An 18,994-nucleotide genomic window follows, 5' to 3' on the forward strand; every position below is an offset into this window, starting at 1 on the left:
TGATCAAGTGCTTCTAAGTATCGAGTAGATGCTAAATTTTTGCAACCTGTGATTCTTTGCATAATTTTCATCATTATTATCATTATCACCTATATATAATAAATATATTATATGTATATATAAATATACTATATCATTGTAGTTGTACATCATGGTACATTTTTTATCAGCCAATAAATCTGGACTCCTTATGGCTAACCCTTCTGTAATTTCTGGTCCAGATGACCCGATCTTGAATCGCTACCAAAGACCTGTCCATTTCTATTGTGTCAATGTATTGTTGCTTGATTTTATGTGGATGTCACCCATGGAGCATTTTTTGATTCCACTCTTGTACTGCAGACATTTTATGGGTTGTATAACATAGACATTAACCACCTTCATCTGCATTTAACAAATACAGAGTCACAAACCTGTTGTCAGCCTTTACTTTTCCTTTGTGACATGAGTTCTATTTGTTCTTAAAGCATTTACATACATATTAAACCTGTTTATTTTTTACTGCTCATTATTTTTTTTTTCCTTTCTGAAGAGAACATGTTCATTTTTTTCATTTCCTGCTGCCTTAGGGTTGCAAGCCCTGAGTTCCATTGCTGTCATACAGGTTTTTGTTTTGGATACTTTCTAGACCTATTGCCATCCCCCTTACCATGCCAAACAGTAGACATTATTTATATCATAAAGATGTTAATTGCTCTAAATGTATTTTTTCATCAAGCATTAACTTTAGGACACCATTGCTTTGACCAGTTGCTCATCCCCTTACTCTCTGTGGGTTGAGAGCTCCGGAAGGAACTGCTATTGATTCAGTCACCTCCAAGGCCTGCTGCTGGCTTGCACCTGGTGTGGCCCACTACTGGCTACCTGGCGCAGGGACCCAGGGCTTCTGCTTGCTTGCACAGGGGTGCGGGGGCTTGCTGCTGGCTTTTGCTGGGGCTCAGAGCCTCACTGCTAGCTTGCCAGGGGCAGCTTGTGCTGGACTCTCTGGTGTTCTATTCTCACCCCAGTGAGATGGACCTTTCCTTCTGAATTATAAGTTGTCTTGGGCTAGAAAATTATTTCACCCCATCCTTTTGGTGGTTCTGTGATTCTAGAATTCATTTTGAGGCATTATTTTAAAGTTTATTGGAGGGGAATTTGGGAGAGCTCAGGTGAGTTCCTGACTTTATTCCACCATCTTGGCTCTTTCCGGGTGCGCGCGCAAAAATATAATTTTATATATTCAGGTTTAAGTATGTGTGTGTGTGTGTGTGTGTGTGTGTGTGTGTGTATGTGTGTGTACCCTGTTAGAATATAAGCTCATTGTTATTAGGGATCATTTTACTCTGTCTGGCACATAGTAGGCACTTTAACAATGCTGTCTTACATGCTAAGATAATCATCTTAATTTCAAGTACGGCCAACCTGCAGCCCTAAGGCAATCATTTTATTTATTATATTTATTGGAGGAGGCTTATCACACTAGTTGGGGAGCTTAGACAATAACTAATAGCTTCAAAGCCCAATTGACCAACATTTCAGCATTCCTGTCAGGCCTTTGCAGCTACTATAGCAGTCTTAGGCCACCCAGAGTCCTTGCTATATATCACCTTGGGTGGCATTCCAACCACTTTAGTTTAAGACCTCATCACCTCCCACCTAGACTATTACAATGGCCTCCTAATTGGTCTACCTGCCTCAAATCTTTCCTAGGTTCAATCCATCCTCTGCCTAGCTACCAAAGAACACTGGGGGCAAGACAATGTTGTGCTATCCATCTATTGTTCCAAGTCGCATTATATTCAATGAATTTGCTTGGAGAAGACCAAGGTATTTATAAGTATCTCCTTTATCCATTAGGTTGAATTCACCTTCTGCATTCAGAGCCTTTGGTCTCTATTATTCTTTGACACACATGAAGAATTTTAGACTTATCAAGCCTAAATGGTATTTTTATATCACTAGAGAAAATCCCATGGGACAAAGTAGATAATTAATGTAGTTTTCAGTGGAATTACATAAATTAGTGTCACTGAAAGACATACTCAGTTCTATTCAGAAGTAATGATAATGTATCAACGTAAGGCAGAACTATAAACAGCTTAAATGGTTTCCCTGGAAGATGTTGTGTTTATATCAATTGTTCTTCACATCATGGTGTTGTTGGATGTTTTAAATACAGAACAGTTTTCCATTTCAGAATCAAATGATATAGAATTCTTACTATATTTAAATTTATTTTATATACTTATAGTACATAAATAAGGCATGAGTGAGGAACTAAGTCAAAAGCTTTGTAATAAACAATTAAGGTTGTATAAGTGTTATAGTTTTTTCAGGTGGCTTATTAAATCATCAAAAATCAATTAAATGTTTTTAAAAATCATTTTTTATATCCCTGTGACATTTTGACCAATCTTTCTGCTTCTTACATAATATATTATTTTTATGTGTCTTTTCAAAAGGTTTTTTTGGTCTACTATAAGCTCTGAGTGCTTTGTATAAAATTAACAGATGTATAATTGGATTAAATTTAGAGGGGTCATTGGTGTTTTCATCTTTTGTTAGTAAGACACGATACCTTCTGTCAAGAGGTGAGATCAAACTTGCATCAGAGAGGAAGCTGATAAAGTATTCTGTTAGTAATTCATGAACCACTGTGAAACATTTAAGGAAATAATTATAGATCTTATTGAGACCTGTTTTTTTTTCCACTTTGGTAGAGAGTCTAGAAGTTCAGTCACATGCCTTGATAGGACCATTCTGTCATTCATTATGTTAACAGTGTACAAGCTTTCAGTTTCATGTTTGATCCAGTTCACCCTTTTATTTTCTTAGACAGAAAAACAATGTCTCTACCCTGAGCTTTAGTCCCAAATCATTCATTATCTATGGGATATTTGAAAGTGGATGTCTTAGAGACATCTTAAATAAATGCTCCACTTTTCCCAACTTCCCTATTTCTGTTGAAGGTTCCACTATCCTTCTAGTGTCTCAGGTTCATAATCTCAGTATTATCAGTTTGACTGCAAAATTTTGCCATTTCTAATTCATACTTTCACATATGACCTCACCACTCACACAGATACCACCGTAGTTCAGACCTTCATTACCTCTCACTTAAATTATTAAAAGAGTCTCTTACTTGGTCTCCCTGACTTAAGTCTCTCACCACTCCATTCCATTCAATACAATGGTGACAAAGTAATTTACCTTAAATACAGATCGGATCATTTGACTTCCCTACTCAACCAACTCCAGTTGTTTCCTATTGGCTTTAAAGTAAAATATAAACTCCTTCATTTAGTTTTTTAAACCCCTATTACAGTAACAGGGAAGATCAAAGCACAAACTGAAAAGAAGGCAACAGTCAAAATAGCTACATTTAAAGCCTCAAAGAAAAATTTGAGTTGATCTCAGGTCCCAAATGAATTAATAAAAGAGCTCAAAACTGATTTTAAAAATCAAATAAAAGAGGTAGAAGAAAAAGTGGGAAAAGAAATTAGAGTGAAATAAGAGTCAACAGTTTAGTAAAGGTGGCAAAAAACCCCATAAAAACCAAAATAGGCCACATAGTAAGAGGCACAAAAAATCCACCGAAGAGAACTCCTTAAAAAGTAGGTTTGGCCAAAAGGAAAAGGTGGTACAAAAGCTCTGTGAAGAAACAATTCCTTAAAAGTCAGAATTGGGCAAGTAGAAGCTAATGGCTCCATGAGACATCAAGAATCAATCAAACAAAAAAAGAAGAATGAAAAAATAAAAGATAATGTGAAATATCTCATTAGAAAAACAATTGACCTAGAAAATAGATCAAGGAGAGATCATTTAAGAATTATTAGACTGCCTCAAAGCCATGATCAAAAAAAGAGCCTAGACATCATACTTCAAGAAATTATTAAGAAAAACTGTCCTGATATCCTAGAAACAGAAGGTAAAATAGAAATTGAAAGAGTCCATTAATCATTGCCTGAAAGAAATCCCAAAATGAAAATGAAATAAAGTTATTTTCCTCAAGTACAGATCTGATTATGTCACTCCCCTACTCAATTGAGTGGTTCCCTATTCCCTCTAGGATAAAATATAAGATCCTCCCTTTGGCTTTTAAAGTTCTTCTCAACAGGCCCCACTATATCTTTCAAACTTCATTGTATGCTACTCCACTTCCTTTACTCAGGTTCAGTCAGACTGTACTCTCCTTAGTTCTGCAACATGGCTCTGCATCTTCTGTCTTCATGCATTTACACAGGCTATTCTCCATATCTGGAATACACTCTTTTCTTACCTCTGTTTCATGGAATTTCTCTCTTCTCTTCAAGGTATAGTTCACCTTCTTCCCAAAGCCCTACTTCTTTAGTCCTCAATTTTATCATTTGCAAAATAAAAGTGTTGTGTTATTATCTTGGAGTTTACTTCCAGCATGGTTTACAAATGTATATTAAGAAAAGGAGTGACAACCAATATGGTGCTATATTCTGTTCTCTTGGTATCAAGGCCCTTACAAGGCCGAGTTTAAATGTTACTTCCTTCAAGAGACCTTTCCCAGTTTTCTCAGTTGTTTTGCTTCCCTTCTAATCATTATGTATTTTGAATATATCATTGCTATAGATGTTTATTATCTTCTAATAGAACAAGGGTAGGAATTATTTCACTTCTGCATTAGTAACCCCACCTCCTAGTACAATGCCTGACACATAAATAGGCACCTAATAAATACTTCCTGATTCATGTATTGATTGGTTGATATTTTCCCTATATTTCTTAAGCATTTGATCTGATTTAAAAGCTGTCAATACAAGGGATTATAAGCAACCTAGGATTTTAGGGAAACTTTGTAGGATAATGTACCATTTTGTGCAGACTCAAGATGAGTAAAACAAAGCAAATGAAACTCATGACTGAGAAACATACAACTTGTCTAAGATTAATGAAGCACATGCAGAATGGTTTGTCATCCATATTAGTTGTTAAGAAGATTGTGGGGTTGGCTTAGCATAAGAAAGTTCTTTGTAAGATTCAAGTAGAAATATCCCTTGGGGGAAGGACAATATGATATACAGGGACAAAAACTAATCTATTTTGGACCTTATACAAGAGAAATAAAACACATTGAAACACTGATCCAAAATACCAGCTGAGTAAGGGTAATGGTAGCAGTTAAATATCTGAGAGAATTTTTTAAAGTTCATTTTTTTAAGTTCATTAAGAAATCAGCTGTATTCACATCCTTTGACCATTTCTCAATTGGGGAAGGACTTGTATTCCTATAAATTTGGCTCAGTTCCCTGTATATTTTAGAGATGAGGCCTTTATTAGAGACACTAGTTGTAAAGGTTTTCTCCCAATTTTCTACTTCCCTCCTAATATTTGTTGCATTGGCTTTGTTTATACAAAAGCTTTTCAATTTAACATAATCAAAATTATCCATTTTGCATCTTGTAATGCTCTCTATCTCTTGTGCCATGAATTCTTTTCTTTCCCATAAATCTGATAGGTAAACTATTCTTTGCTCTCCCAAATTACTAATAGTATCAGCCTTTACTCCTAAATCATGAACCTATTTTGACTTTATTTTGGTATATGGTGTAAGACATTGGTCTATGCCAAGTTTCTGTCCTACCATTTTCCAATTTTCCCAGCAGTTTTGTGAAATAGTGAATTCTTAGCCCAGAAGCTGGATTCTTTGGGTTTATCAAAGAGTAGATTGCTATAGTCGTTGACTACTGCGTCTTGTGTACCTAACCTATTCCACTGATCCACCACTCTATTTCTTAGCCAATACCAAGTAGTTTTGATGACTGCTGCTTTATAGTACAGTTTAATATCTGGTATGGTTATACCACCTTCCCTAGCATTTCTTTTCATTAATTCACTAGATATTCTGGACCCCTTATTCTTCCAGATGAATTCTGTTATTATTTTATCCAGCTCTGTAAAATAATTTTTTGGTAGTTCGATTGGTATGGCACTGAATAAGTAAATTAATTTAAGTAAAATTGTCATTTTTATTATATTAGCTCGGCCTAACCATGAGCAACTGACGTTATTCCATTTATTTAGATCTGACTTGATTTGTGTGAAAAGTGTTTTGTAATTATGTTCTTATAGGCTCTGGGTTTGTCTTGGGAGGAAGACTCCCAAATACTTTATAATATCTACAGTAACTTTAAATGGATTTTCTCTTTCTATCTCTTGCTGTTGGGCTTTGTTAGTAATGTATAGAAATGCCGAGGATTTGTGTGGGTTTATTTTATATCCTGCAACTTTGCTAAAGTTGTTTATTATTTCAAGTAGTTTTTTACAGGCAGTTTTCAGAGGAAGAAATTAAAGATATCTATAGGCATATGAAAAAATGCTCTAAATCACTACTGATTAGAGAAATGCAAATCAAAACAACTCTTAGGTACCACATCTGTACTGTCAGATTGGCTAACATGACAAAACAGGAAAATAATAAATGCTGGAGAGGATGTGAGAAAATTGGAACACTGTTACATTGCTGGTGGAGTTGTGAACTGATCCAGTCATTCTAGGGAGCAATTTGGAACTATGCCCAAAGTGCTATAAAAATGTGCATACCCTTTGATGCAGCAATACCACTTCTAGGCTGTATCCCAAAGAGATCACACAAATGGGAAAGGGACTCATATGTACAAAAATATTTATAGCAGCTCTTTTTGTGGTAGCAAAGAGTTGGAAATCAAGGGGATGCCCATCAGTTGGGGAATGCCTGAACAAGTTGTGGTATATCAATGTAATAGAATACTATTGTGCTATCAGAAATGGGGAAGATACGGACTTCATAATAACCTGGAAAAATCTACATGATATAATGCTGAGTGAGCGGAGCAGAACCAGGAGAACATTATATACAACCACAGATATATTGATTCTGTGATGACTAACCTTGATAGACTTGGCTCTTCTCAGCAATACAAGGTTTAAAGACAGCTCCAAAGGAGTAATGATGAAGAGCTCTAGCTACATCCAGAGAAAGAACTATGGAGTCTGAATGCAGATTGAGGCAAACTATTTGCTCTCCTTTTTTCTATTGTTTTTTTCTCTTTTGTTTTAATTTTTGGTTTTTTTTGGTTTTGTTTCTTGTTTCTCATGATTCATTCCATTGGTCATAATTCTTCTTTACAACTTGACTATTGTGTAAATAAGTTTGATGCGAAGTTATATGTAGAAGATATATTGCACTCCACGCTGTCTTGGGGAGGGAGGAGGGGAAGAAGAAAATCTGGAACTCAAAATCATGTGGAACTGAGTGTTGTATACTAAAAATAAAAAATCCTAATTAAAAAAAAAGAAATCAGCTGTATTGTGCTCTTGAGTTATGAGCTTTTGGAAAAGGAAGAAATGTGCAGAATTTTGTTAGTTTTCCTGATTATACAATGAAGAAAGCCACCTTCTATGAATGATTTACAATTTCATTGTAATGTGTTAACAAGCTTAATAGAACTCATCTCTAGTCTGATTTAGATTGTCTCTGAAATTATGCAGTCCCGTTTCCTTTACTTTAATGGAAAAAATAGATATAATATGTTCATTCTGTCAAAAAAAGTTAACAGTTAATCCCAATTTCAATGAGAGAAGATTGATTGTAGATTGAGGCTCTCTAAATAATTATATTCAGGGCCCAAATGATTTAAAGAAGAAAAATGGCAGACTTAGTAGGAGTCTTCAGCTCTGGGTGAAGATGACCGAAAAATGAAATTAAAGCCCCAAACAAATCCACTGCACTCATTGCCTTTTTTTCTTCTTCTGAGTGGAAGACTTGGGCACAGAAGACAAGTTAAACCAGTTAACTGCTTTTTTCATCTCTTACCGAGGTTCCCATGCTTGCTAACTCACTGACTGATGGCTAATATTGATTGACAAGTCATTTAAACTCTCTGGGTCTCAGTTTCTTCATCTGTAAAATGAGGCAGTTCAACTAACTGCTCTTGAAATTCCCTTCAGTTCTGTCTCTGAGAATGTGATATAAACAGAGCCAGTTCCCTGCTAGTTCCAAATATCTTAAATATTTTCCTTCCTAATACCATAAAGTGTGACTATCTTTGTCACTTTTTTTCTAATGTCCACACATTTGCGATGATTCCTATCTAAAAGTGTACATTTTATATTTTTAAAATGCAAGTTGTTATTTTTTTAAGCTACATAACACACACACTTGCACACATATTTAACTGCCAAAGAAAGAGCAGTATGTGGGTTATGTAGCTTAAAACGTAGTGTGGATGTGAGTCTAAGACAGTCACACTATTTTTCTCCCCAGTGCTACAGGTAAAAGGGAAAATCAGGAAACCCTTCAATAAACTAAAATGATATTGGAAAATTGTTTTGTAAACAGAAAAGATTACATTCTGTTAAAGTACCTCGCCTACATTGGGTCCACATTTAGTACTATATTTCGCATTTACAAAAACAGACCCTGGGTATACCACCTATGAGCTATTCCATCACCCTTGTTTTACTCAAGGTCAATTAAAATTCACCAGATTACTGCTGTCAACCAGGAATACGCACTCTCTTTTTTTTTTTTTTGAAAACAGATATTGCATTTACTTTTTACACTATACTAATGTCCTTTTAATCAACATTTTTTCACCCAACTTAACTCTTTCTAATCTTTTAGTGTATTTCTTCCTAGCAGTATCCCCTGCGGTGTTACAACTTTCTTACAGAATTCTCCTTCCTACTAGGACATCCTCACAATACCCCAGTTCTGATCTCCCTCCCTGTTTCCACAGCACTAGTTCAAGCACGGCTCTCCTATTGATTTCAAAAGAAGCTCCAAGCTTGGAACAGCTCTGTGGGAAACAAAGGCATTGAAGAAATGGACTCCAGATTTCTTAGTTCCAGAAAATTTGCTTTACTAAGATCAAATGCCTTTGGAATGCTAAATCAGATAAACCCACTTAATATCCATGTTGAATTTAAGAATATTGTAGCGACCAGCCTTGAGGACTTCTGTCCTAGAGCAGGGTGCGATATTAATGGAATATGTAATTATCTGTCAATGTTCTGCTCTGAAGTCTTTAAACACACAGAATGGACCCTGAAAGTCAGTGGGAATTGTATGTGTGGGGAAAGTTTACAAGCCAAGTATGAAACAGTGGTAAGGCAGGAAATAGATCAGCATTTCTTTTAATGTGTCCCCAGTCACCCCTGATCTGGCGGAAAGTGCATCGTCAAATATTTAAAAAGAAAATAACGAACCTTATACTTTAGCATTTGGGAAGGTGGGGGTGGGAAGAGGATTAAAAAAGCTGATCAGACAAAAAAATCAGTGAGCACAAAAAATGAGAACTCCTAATTAGTTAATACAAAACATGCTGAATCCAATGATGAGAATAGTGCCGTTTTGACTCAGTATTCTTTCTGAACAGACTAGAACAAATAAGCCTCTAAATCAATACTGCAGAACCTCGCCTTCGTGCTTTATCCAAACCATTTCCGAGGTTTGAAATGGGGCATAAAAAACACCAAATAGGAAAGTGCTGACGCTGGTTTCTCTGTGAGCTTTGCTGTTATAATTTCCTCAAATCCCCAAGAGATTGATAAGGAATTTGAGTAGTTCATTAGCATAAGACTGGGTAAAATCTATTGATTTTTTAACTCCATAGAATATTCAGTTTTCATTACAATCTGCTGAGTTATATCTATTATTGTTCCAAGCCTTCCTTATTCTAGTTAGCCATGAATCTACATTCTAATGAGGATACACCTTGAAGAAAACAGGAGATGACTTCCTCCTTTGCTGTCAGCTATTGTCACAATATTCTCGGAATTTTCATTCTGAGTCCCAATTTTGAATTTTTTTTAAAGAAAGGAGCATGCTATTTAATCCACAGTAATTAGACTTTCCCCTGAAAGGACAAACTCATTTATATTGCTGCCAACTTAACTCAATCCCTTGTCTGTGGTTCTCAGTGTTTTACAGTAATATTTTAAACAACTGAGTAGAAATGAGACAATTAAGATAAAAGTGTCAAAGCTACCTTTATCTGAATCTCCCAAGGCTGCTCTAAATTTAGAAAGTGCCAGGTGTTAGCAAGGAAGTCAGGTCTACATATCAGGTAAGACATATACATATGGTCTACTATTTGGCTGTCTGATAGATATCCAGGGTCCTCCTGTAAGTAAATATCATAAGGCCTTCCTTGTGTGAATTTGAAGTCAAAGGATCTGGGTTTGAGTCCCATCTCTGCAGTATGATCTTAGGCAACAGACTTAACCCTCCTGGGCCTCATTTTCTTCAGCCTTCAAACGAGGTGGGGGTGGAGGTGGAGGTGGGAGTAGGGAGGGGTGAGCACTTCAGGCCTGACCAAGGTTTTGTTGTTTGTGCCAGAGCTGGAACTAGATTGAACAGAGACTTATCCATCCCCATTGCTGATTTCTTGATATACTAGGCTTACTTGTAGACAGAAAGAACCTTATTTTAAGGCAATAGCTCTAGCTGTGCGTACAAAGCTAGAATTTTAAAACAATAGCTCTAATTTGGTACCCGTAGCAGCAACAGCAAGGCAGGCTGGAAGGGCACAGCATCCTGTTACTTTTTAGCAGGGCCTGAATTGCACTCACTTTAACTCACAAATTCTTTTGAATACCGACCTCCACTAATGTTGGGTTCCCAGTATCTAAGCATTCCAGCCCTATGGGTGCTGTCTGGTCCCTTCCAAGCATCTCACCAAATTTGCCCAGCTCTTGTAGCTTCCTGAGCAGGGAGGCTGTGGTAAAGGAAAGGCGGCCTCCTGCCTCTGTGCATTATCTGTGCTGTGATCTTCTTTCTCTCTGGGACAGAAGCACTCACTCTTTGTCTCTGTTTCTAAGCCAGCAGTCTACAATGGTTGACAACCCTTAGTGGTCTTACATACTTCTCTCTCATAAGATTTCAGTTCTTCCCTCCTCGTTAAAGGTGAGGGGATAGAGAAATTGACTTTTTCCAGGGCAATCACACCCAGTGGTCCTTGAATCAGAATACACTAATGGTTTTTGTCTCATCCAGGCATCTATCTCCAATGTAGTCTAACTTCCTGGGTAAAGAGAGTGGGTTGTTCAGTCGTTTCAGTTGTGTCTGACTCTTTGTGACCACGTTTGGAGTTTTCTGCCAAATAGTGGAGTGGTTTGCCATTTCCCTCTCTAGCTCATTTTTACAGATAAGGGAACTGAGACAAACAGGGTTAAGTGACTTGCCCAGGGTCACACAGCTAGTCAGTGTCTGAGCCAGATTTGAACTCACGAAATCGAGTCTTCTCTACTCCAGGCCTGGCCCTCTATCCACTGCACCAAAAAGAGGGCTATGTTGAGATAAAAATATAAACTTCTTTATTTGACATTTAAAGTCTTTCAGAACCTGGCTTTATGCAATCTTTCAAAGGCTCTTATATATTTCTCCCTTAACCACATTCTATGGTCCAGCTGAGTAGACTTTTTTCTGTTCCTTGCTCTGACACTCTTTCTCTGTGTCTCTGCACTGATCATTCCCCTGTGCCTACTATGCATTCCCTCTCAATTCTACCTTGTGGAATTTTTTTCTCCCACTTAAAACACTGAGTATAATCTGTCCTACACCGAGAGACTGCATACACAACTGCATTCGAGTTACAGTCAAGGGAGGTCAGACATGTTGAATTGTAAAGGAGTGGGAACACCCAATGTCAATTGCAGGGAAAGATGTAACTCCTGTGTTCTAAATTGGTGTTTTTCGACTAGTTTGTGAAGTACACTAATATGTTATTAAACCTTATTGTAACTTTGGCACATGAATTTTGGGAACATTTTAAAAATATAAATGTTATTTGTTTAAATAGGTACAGGATCAGAATTGTAAGTAGCAGAAAGTCACTGGAGGTTTGCCTTAGGGAGGGAAATTCAGAGAGCATATAATCTAAACAGAACAAAAAGTTAACACACACTACTTCATCAGAGCAGAAAGACGTAAGAAGAACATGAGGTTAAATGCTGGCCTGGAACAGAAGGTTAAGGAACAGTGACATTGTTTGCTCCCTCCCTCCGCCTTTCTTTCCTAACAAGAAATCCCATCCTGCTCCTTTACTCCCCTTTCCTCTCTCATTTCTAAATAATCCAGCCTCTACTCTACCCTCCTTCTTCAAGTAGCAATACTTCCTATAGTAAGGGTTAATAATAATACCAATCCCCCTTTCTCTTCCCCATGATATGAGGAAGGTGTCTCAAGGAGTCCTCTCTAATGGAAGTTCTCCAAAAATGCCTTGTATTAAACTAAATGACCTCTAAAGCCCCTCCTGTCACCTGCCATAGGGCTGTATTTTACCTCTCCAGCTCTCTGCCCTGAAGCTGTATGTTCCTAATTGGTGAGAATTCACCATACCTAGTTGGTCTCCGACCTTATAAAATATCGATAATAGTAGCACCTACACCACAGGGTTGTTTTGGGGATCAAATGAGAAAATATAACGAAAGAACTTTGTAGATCCTAAACTGATAAAGGCTGGTGGTTGGTATTATTATTATTAATCTTTCTCTGCCCTCGCTCCCCCATTTTATGAATCTGATTTGGTACCTTTACCAGTCAGGTTGCTATAGCAAAAGGAGAACTAAGCAACGAACCAAAAGACAAGAGTTTATGACCATGCTCTGTTGTGCAATTTTGTCCGATTCTCTCAATCTTTCTGAACCTCAGTTTTCTTACTAATAGGACTGACCTAATGATATGTTCATTAGCTACTACACAGGACTGTTGTGAGGATGATGCTTTATAAACTTAAGGGGTTATTTTACTTTCAGCTTTACTGGAGGAAAAAGGTGTGTGAGAAATGAAGAATGAGCTAGAGAAAGACTTGAGCTGAAGAAAGAGAAATAAAAAGAATTGTGAAATATATGTGAAGCATTTGGGAATTGTGAAGCGCAGACATTAATGCGGGAAGGGGGGAAAGGGATTTGAGAGCACTTGAGGAGAAGTTGAAGGATGAAAAAAATAAATAAAATTAACTCATTCTGAAAGAAGAAAAGCACTAGAGTTGAAAGAGTAAAGGGGTTAGAAGAGGAAAAGTATTTAAACAAAAGGACTCAAGGAGGAGAAGGAAAAAAAGAGAAGAAAGCTGTCCAAACAAATTTGTAAAATTAGTATGTGTACAGAATTGGTATTATCCAAATGTGATGGTTCCATTATTGTTGCCAAAGAAAATAGATTACTAAAAAAATCTTGGTGAATCTGTGTCATTTGGCATTTGTTTGTCATTTTCCTTCAGAAGTCTCTGACTGATGTATACACAGAAGACAGTAATTTTGACTATCACTCTTTCCTAGGGAAGTTTACCCAAAGATAAACCATTGCCATATGAGAAGGCTAAAAATTCCCAGAAGCTACATTGATGATCATATACTTCAATTCACTTCAACAGACATTTATTAAGTGTTTATTATATGCAAAGGACTGGGAATATAAAGATACAAATAAAACAGGAAGATAAGAAACAAGCATTTATTAAGCAAGTGCCTGTTGTATGTCAGGTACTATGCTAGGCACTTGACAAATTTATTTCATTTAATCCTTAAAACAACTCTGGGAAGGAGGTGCTATTTTACCCCCATTTTACAGTTGAGGAAACTGAGGCAGACAGATGTGAAATGATTTGCCTAGGGTCACACAGCTGGTATCTGAGGCTAGATTTGAGCTCAGGTCTTCGGACTCTAAATATAGAGCTCTAGATATTGTACCTCTTAGAACCCTAGGTGGAAACAGTTTTTCTAGGAATTTACATTCTCTTTGGAGGTGGAGGTAGAGGGGGATATATACCATAAATACACAAATAAGTGAATGTAATTACAAATTCATTCAAATTAATCTGGGGATATGTCCAGTTTTTAATCTCCTTGTCCAGCAGAGACATATGGCAGCCAAGGGCAACACCATTTTTGAAGGATAAGCTTGTTTGCAAAACACTACAGAAAAAATGATGGAAGGTTACAAGGCCTCACAAGATAGCAAAAAGCAGTTGGAAAGAAAACAGGGAAGCAAAAAATTTGGCATGAGCTTCTACTAAGCCTGATTATCCCAAAAGCATTTACAGATAAAACAAGAGTGACATGGAATGAAAAATGTTGGAATGAACTGGCCTAAATAATGAAACTGGTTTCCTTTGGACTCTCAAGGTGAAGTGGAAGTCCCTGAACTATAGCTTATAAAGTGTTGCTCATAAAACTATTTGCATTGGCTCGTGAATTTGGTTCATTGCTGCCATCTCCACAATGCTAAGCTACAAGAAGTCATCATTAAGTTTGACTGAGTTACCCTAAAGTTCTCAGGAAAGCCACCTACCCACTACTATTTTCTCTTACCCTTCTGAGTTTATTGCTGGGTATAGGATATGCAAATTTCCATTGTGGCTCTCCACACATTATGATGTATCTCACAGCTCTTCCTTGCCAACCTTCTCTATAAAAAATGGTTAGAAATCACTGATGTGAGACATCTTATTAGTTAAGCCTCTACTGAGTGATATATCATAGACTAAAGAATCCCTCATGAACTCCAGCAGAGCCACTACCAATAGTTGTTCTTGCTCCATGATTTCACATTATGCAAATTATTATGTGCTTAATTTCCCTAGAGTTGAAATAGCTTGTAATCTTAGCAGACAACAGTCATTTTAAACTAGTTCTCACCTCACCCTTGATTCTCTGCAGTTCAAATTTGAGTTTACAATGCTACTGAAAGATGTTGTAGAAGAAATTCTATTATATGTATGATAGTTTTCAGGCTTCAGAATAGGACTGATCTGCCAGCTGAAGGACCACATGGAGCCATAATCCCCCCCATAGAGTGTGAACTCCTTGAGGGCAATGAGTAATGATTTTGCCTTTGTATTCCCGATTATCACTGCAGTGTCTTCTACTTAGTCAGGTAATAAATGATTATTGAATTGGGAAAGTTTCCATTCAAAGGACCTATCACCATTTGAGGCATAGAACTTTAGTTTCCAAACAAAATGATCCAGTGCTTGACAAAGTAAACTCTCAGAACCCATGAGATATTTTAAATTTTCAACCTACCTATTTAATAAACAGAACTGTGAGGTGTTTCTTTTGATCTGAAGCCCCTGTGAAAAAAATTGCTGAGACAGGGAAGAACAACATGAACCAAGAAAGTTTGGGAACCTTTGGCACAGTGTAGTAAAGGGTGGCAGAAGGAACATGAGACAGAGAACCAGAATAGGTTTTGCCTCCTCATTCTCCCACTAATAAGCTCTATTATCTTGAACAATTCTCATTATTGCTCTAGGACTTAGTTATCTTACCTCTCAAGTGAGGCAGTTATAATAGATGATTTCTAAGTATCTTCTTATGATCTCCCATCAAAATAGGATGAGTAACATGTACAAACAAGTAAATGAATTTGTGACATTGTATGTAGGTAGGTCATAATTTTAAAAGGGAATGTAATCTCTCCTGAATGTAACATGTTCTTCATTTAGCAGCAAATGCTTCTCTAAATGAGGAATTTGAGTGGGAGAGGTAGTGAGGGAATGTGTTAGCATTCATCACACTAGGAAAAGAAGAAGAAAGGTCATATACAAATATTACATATTTACATGAGATTTCGTGAGGAATATCTTTTATTACCAACAGAGACGGCAGGAGCTCTAGAGATGAGAAATTCTGCAAGTTTTCAGGTCTGCATAACAAGATAGGTCTCAACTAGGTTTCTGGAGAGCTACCTTGGGGGTCAAATCAACTCAGTAACAGACAGTCTACCAGCTTCACCTTTTAATTTATCTCTGATGTTTGGTAGTGATGTTTCATTATTTGTGTCTCAAGGCTTCTAGGATCAGTGATTGGCAGGGAATCCAAGGTGACATTTGTTATTCCTCTTCTCACAGAGATAGTGGCCTGCTTTCATGGACTTGACTGGCCCAGGTGGTATGTGACAAAGCGGGGAGAGGGAGAGAGAGAAACAGAGAGAGAGAGAGAGAGAGAGAGAGAGAGAGAGAGAGAGAGAAAAGAATAAAGACATTATTTAATCATAGCTTAAATTGCTTATTTGACTCTCAAATCTCTTGAACCAGTGTCCAGACTCTAAAGTATGCCATAGGTACAGAAAACAAATTACCATTCACTCAGTGACTTGCCCAGGGTCACACAGCTAGTAAGTGTCTGAGGCTGGATTTGAGCTCAGATCTTGCTGACTCCAGAAATGGTGCTCTATCCATTGTACCACCTAGCTGCTCCCAATAACTACAACCCCAAAATTCCTTACCTCTAATTTTCCATCATTATTTACCTGTGATTGTTCATCTCATACCTTATAATTCCTCTGCTATTGCTCCCAGCCTAGAGAACATTTCTGGAGAAAGTTACAAAATTGAGTTGATTTCATTCACTCAGACTTCATGGTATACACCTTAAGCTGGATCTTTACAATTCTTTTACTCCTCTAACTCATTTTCTGCAGTAAATGTTCCATTTTTTTTCTTTCTCTCACTTTCAGTCATACCTCCACTTTTTATACTTACAATAAATGATCTAGCCTATTTCACTGAGATTGAGATGATTCAATGATCATCTCAGATGAAAAGTAATCCTCATTGCTTGCCAAAATCATCCAGTTTCTTCACTGTGCTCATTAATGCTAGTCCCTCTGTCTGTCACCTTAATGTCATTCCCTCCTCCATCTTCTTTCACTTTGATAATATTCATTCAGTTATCCATTTGTCCAAGTAGCATTTGAATTAAATGTCTACTTTGCCTGGAACTGTACTAAGCCCCAGGGATAAAAAACAAAACTCCAAAATAGGCATTGACCTCAGGAATCTTACATTCTACTGAGGAGGAGGGGTGAACGATGCAAATAAGTAAATTCAACTTACAAACACTCGCAAAAAGTAAACATGAAGTATGATCAGGTGGGAAGAAATGAGGACTAGAACAACTGAGAGCGCCAGAAAGTCCTCTTATTGGAGGTGAGATTTGGACTGAACCTTTGAGGAAGCTAGGATTTAGTGAAATGAAAGTAAGGAAGGAGTAAATTCTAGGCATAAGAGACAACCTCCGCAATGGCAGGGAGATGGAACATGGACTGTCTTGTGCAGGGAAACCAAGTTCATCTCTCTCATGCATCTTCAATCTCTCTTGCCGCTGACTTTTCTTTTTTCTATAAACATGTTCAATGTCCTTACTATTAAAAGCAAAAACAAACCAAAAGAAAAATCTTCACTTAACCCTTATAGCCCATAAAGACCTTGTCTCATGTTTCTCTTCCCTTTGACTACTCAACTTCTAAAAATAAGTTATCTCTGTCTCAGATACCTCACCTTCCTTGACTACCCACTCTCTTCTTAGCTCCTTGCCACTGTATTTCCACATGCCCCCCCCATTCCTCAACAGAAACTGATCTCTCAAAAATTAACTGAAAGATATTCTAACCACCAACTTCAAAGGCCTTTAAAAACAAACAAACAACAAAAAAAACCTTTGGACTTCTTTTTTCATTAGCCTGGCTGACATCTCCATAACTATAGACACTGTTGACAGCCTCCTTCTGATAGTACTGTCTTTACCTTTGGCTTCAAGATTCTACACTCTATTTGTCTTCATCCTGCTAAGTCCTCTTGAACTAATATATACGATCTTTCAATATGGCTGTTCACTTAAGGATATATCTTTAGCATTCTTATCTCAAATTAATTTCTCTCTTTTGGTAATATTATTTAATCCTATGAGTTCAACTACTACCTTTATTCAAATGACTTCCAAGTGTGTACCTTCCAGTCCTAACTACTCTTTCAAGTTCTAGATATATATATGTCTCCCACAGGTCACATACCCACAGGATATCTCTATCTGGGTATGTCACTAGCACATCAAACTCAGTGTGTCTATAGCAAGTATTCTTTGGTTCACTATCCACTAGTCAGGCTACTACAGCTTCCCCTTAGAGCTCTAGGAATTTAGGATGTCTCTTTTCCAATTCCATTGGCTTGAGCCCCCACCCATTATGTTAGCAACTTGTGACTGACTAGTACTTCAGTTTCCTTTAGCCACTTTACATTTTAGAATCACTTAGCTTTTAGGAAAGGGTATTTCCTCACAGATTATAACAAGAATAAAAATATAAACACACATATTCTCCCTATCCAAATAACTCCCATACCACCTTTTTCTCTGGACAGAGTTGGCTCTGACTTAGCAGAGTTTCCACATAGCATTAGTTTCATCAAAGCCATGTCCAAATATAGTATTACTTTTGGATGAGTCCTCACTTCAGCCACCACTGGGCTGGGTTCTAAATATCACTCCTTGATCCCCTGGTCATCAATATTGGTATAGCTGCAAATTCCAGCTTAATTCATCTTCCAGACTCTCAGATGTCTGAACAACTCACTCTCCTAAACTTTTAAAACTCAAAATATTAGGCTTTAATCCATTCACCTAAAATACAAAAGAATACAAAAAGAACAGGCAAAGAACCAAGGCCTATATTCATAGGATCACATGTTGGTCTGTGAAGGAGAGAACTCCAGGCTACTTTTCCTTTGTAGCATTATCTTTTACAAGACTAGTGTCTACAAGACATTACAAGAAGAGTGTAGGAGTCAAACCGAGAGCAGAGATCAACAAAGAGAGAGCAGTAAAAAAAAAAAAATGACGGTCATTGGTTGGTATTTATCCCTAATACTCTGTAGCTGATCAAAAAGGCTTCTCCTTAACCATGTAGGAAGCAGCCTTGAGCCATTTACAGAATGTCCACACATGCTCCAAGATTTGTCCAAGACACTTCCTTCCATATCATCAGGAGTAGGAAGTAATTTTAGAGATCTCTGCATATGCCAGTCCTTTATTACACACTCCCCCATTTGAGAATTTTGCCATCATTGGCAAATTGCCATCATCAGTCAAGGTGAATTTCTTTTCTTTTTTATATAATATTTTATTTTTTCCCCAATTACATGTTAAAACAATTTTTAAACATTTTTTGAAAGTTTTGAGTTAGTCAAGGTGAATTTAAACATATTGCCCATTTCTCCAATTC

This window comes from Trichosurus vulpecula, chromosome 1 (assembly GCF_011100635.1).
Source record: "Trichosurus vulpecula isolate mTriVul1 chromosome 1, mTriVul1.pri, whole genome shotgun sequence".
Lineage (NCBI taxonomy): Eukaryota > Metazoa > Chordata > Mammalia > Diprotodontia > Phalangeridae > Trichosurus > Trichosurus vulpecula.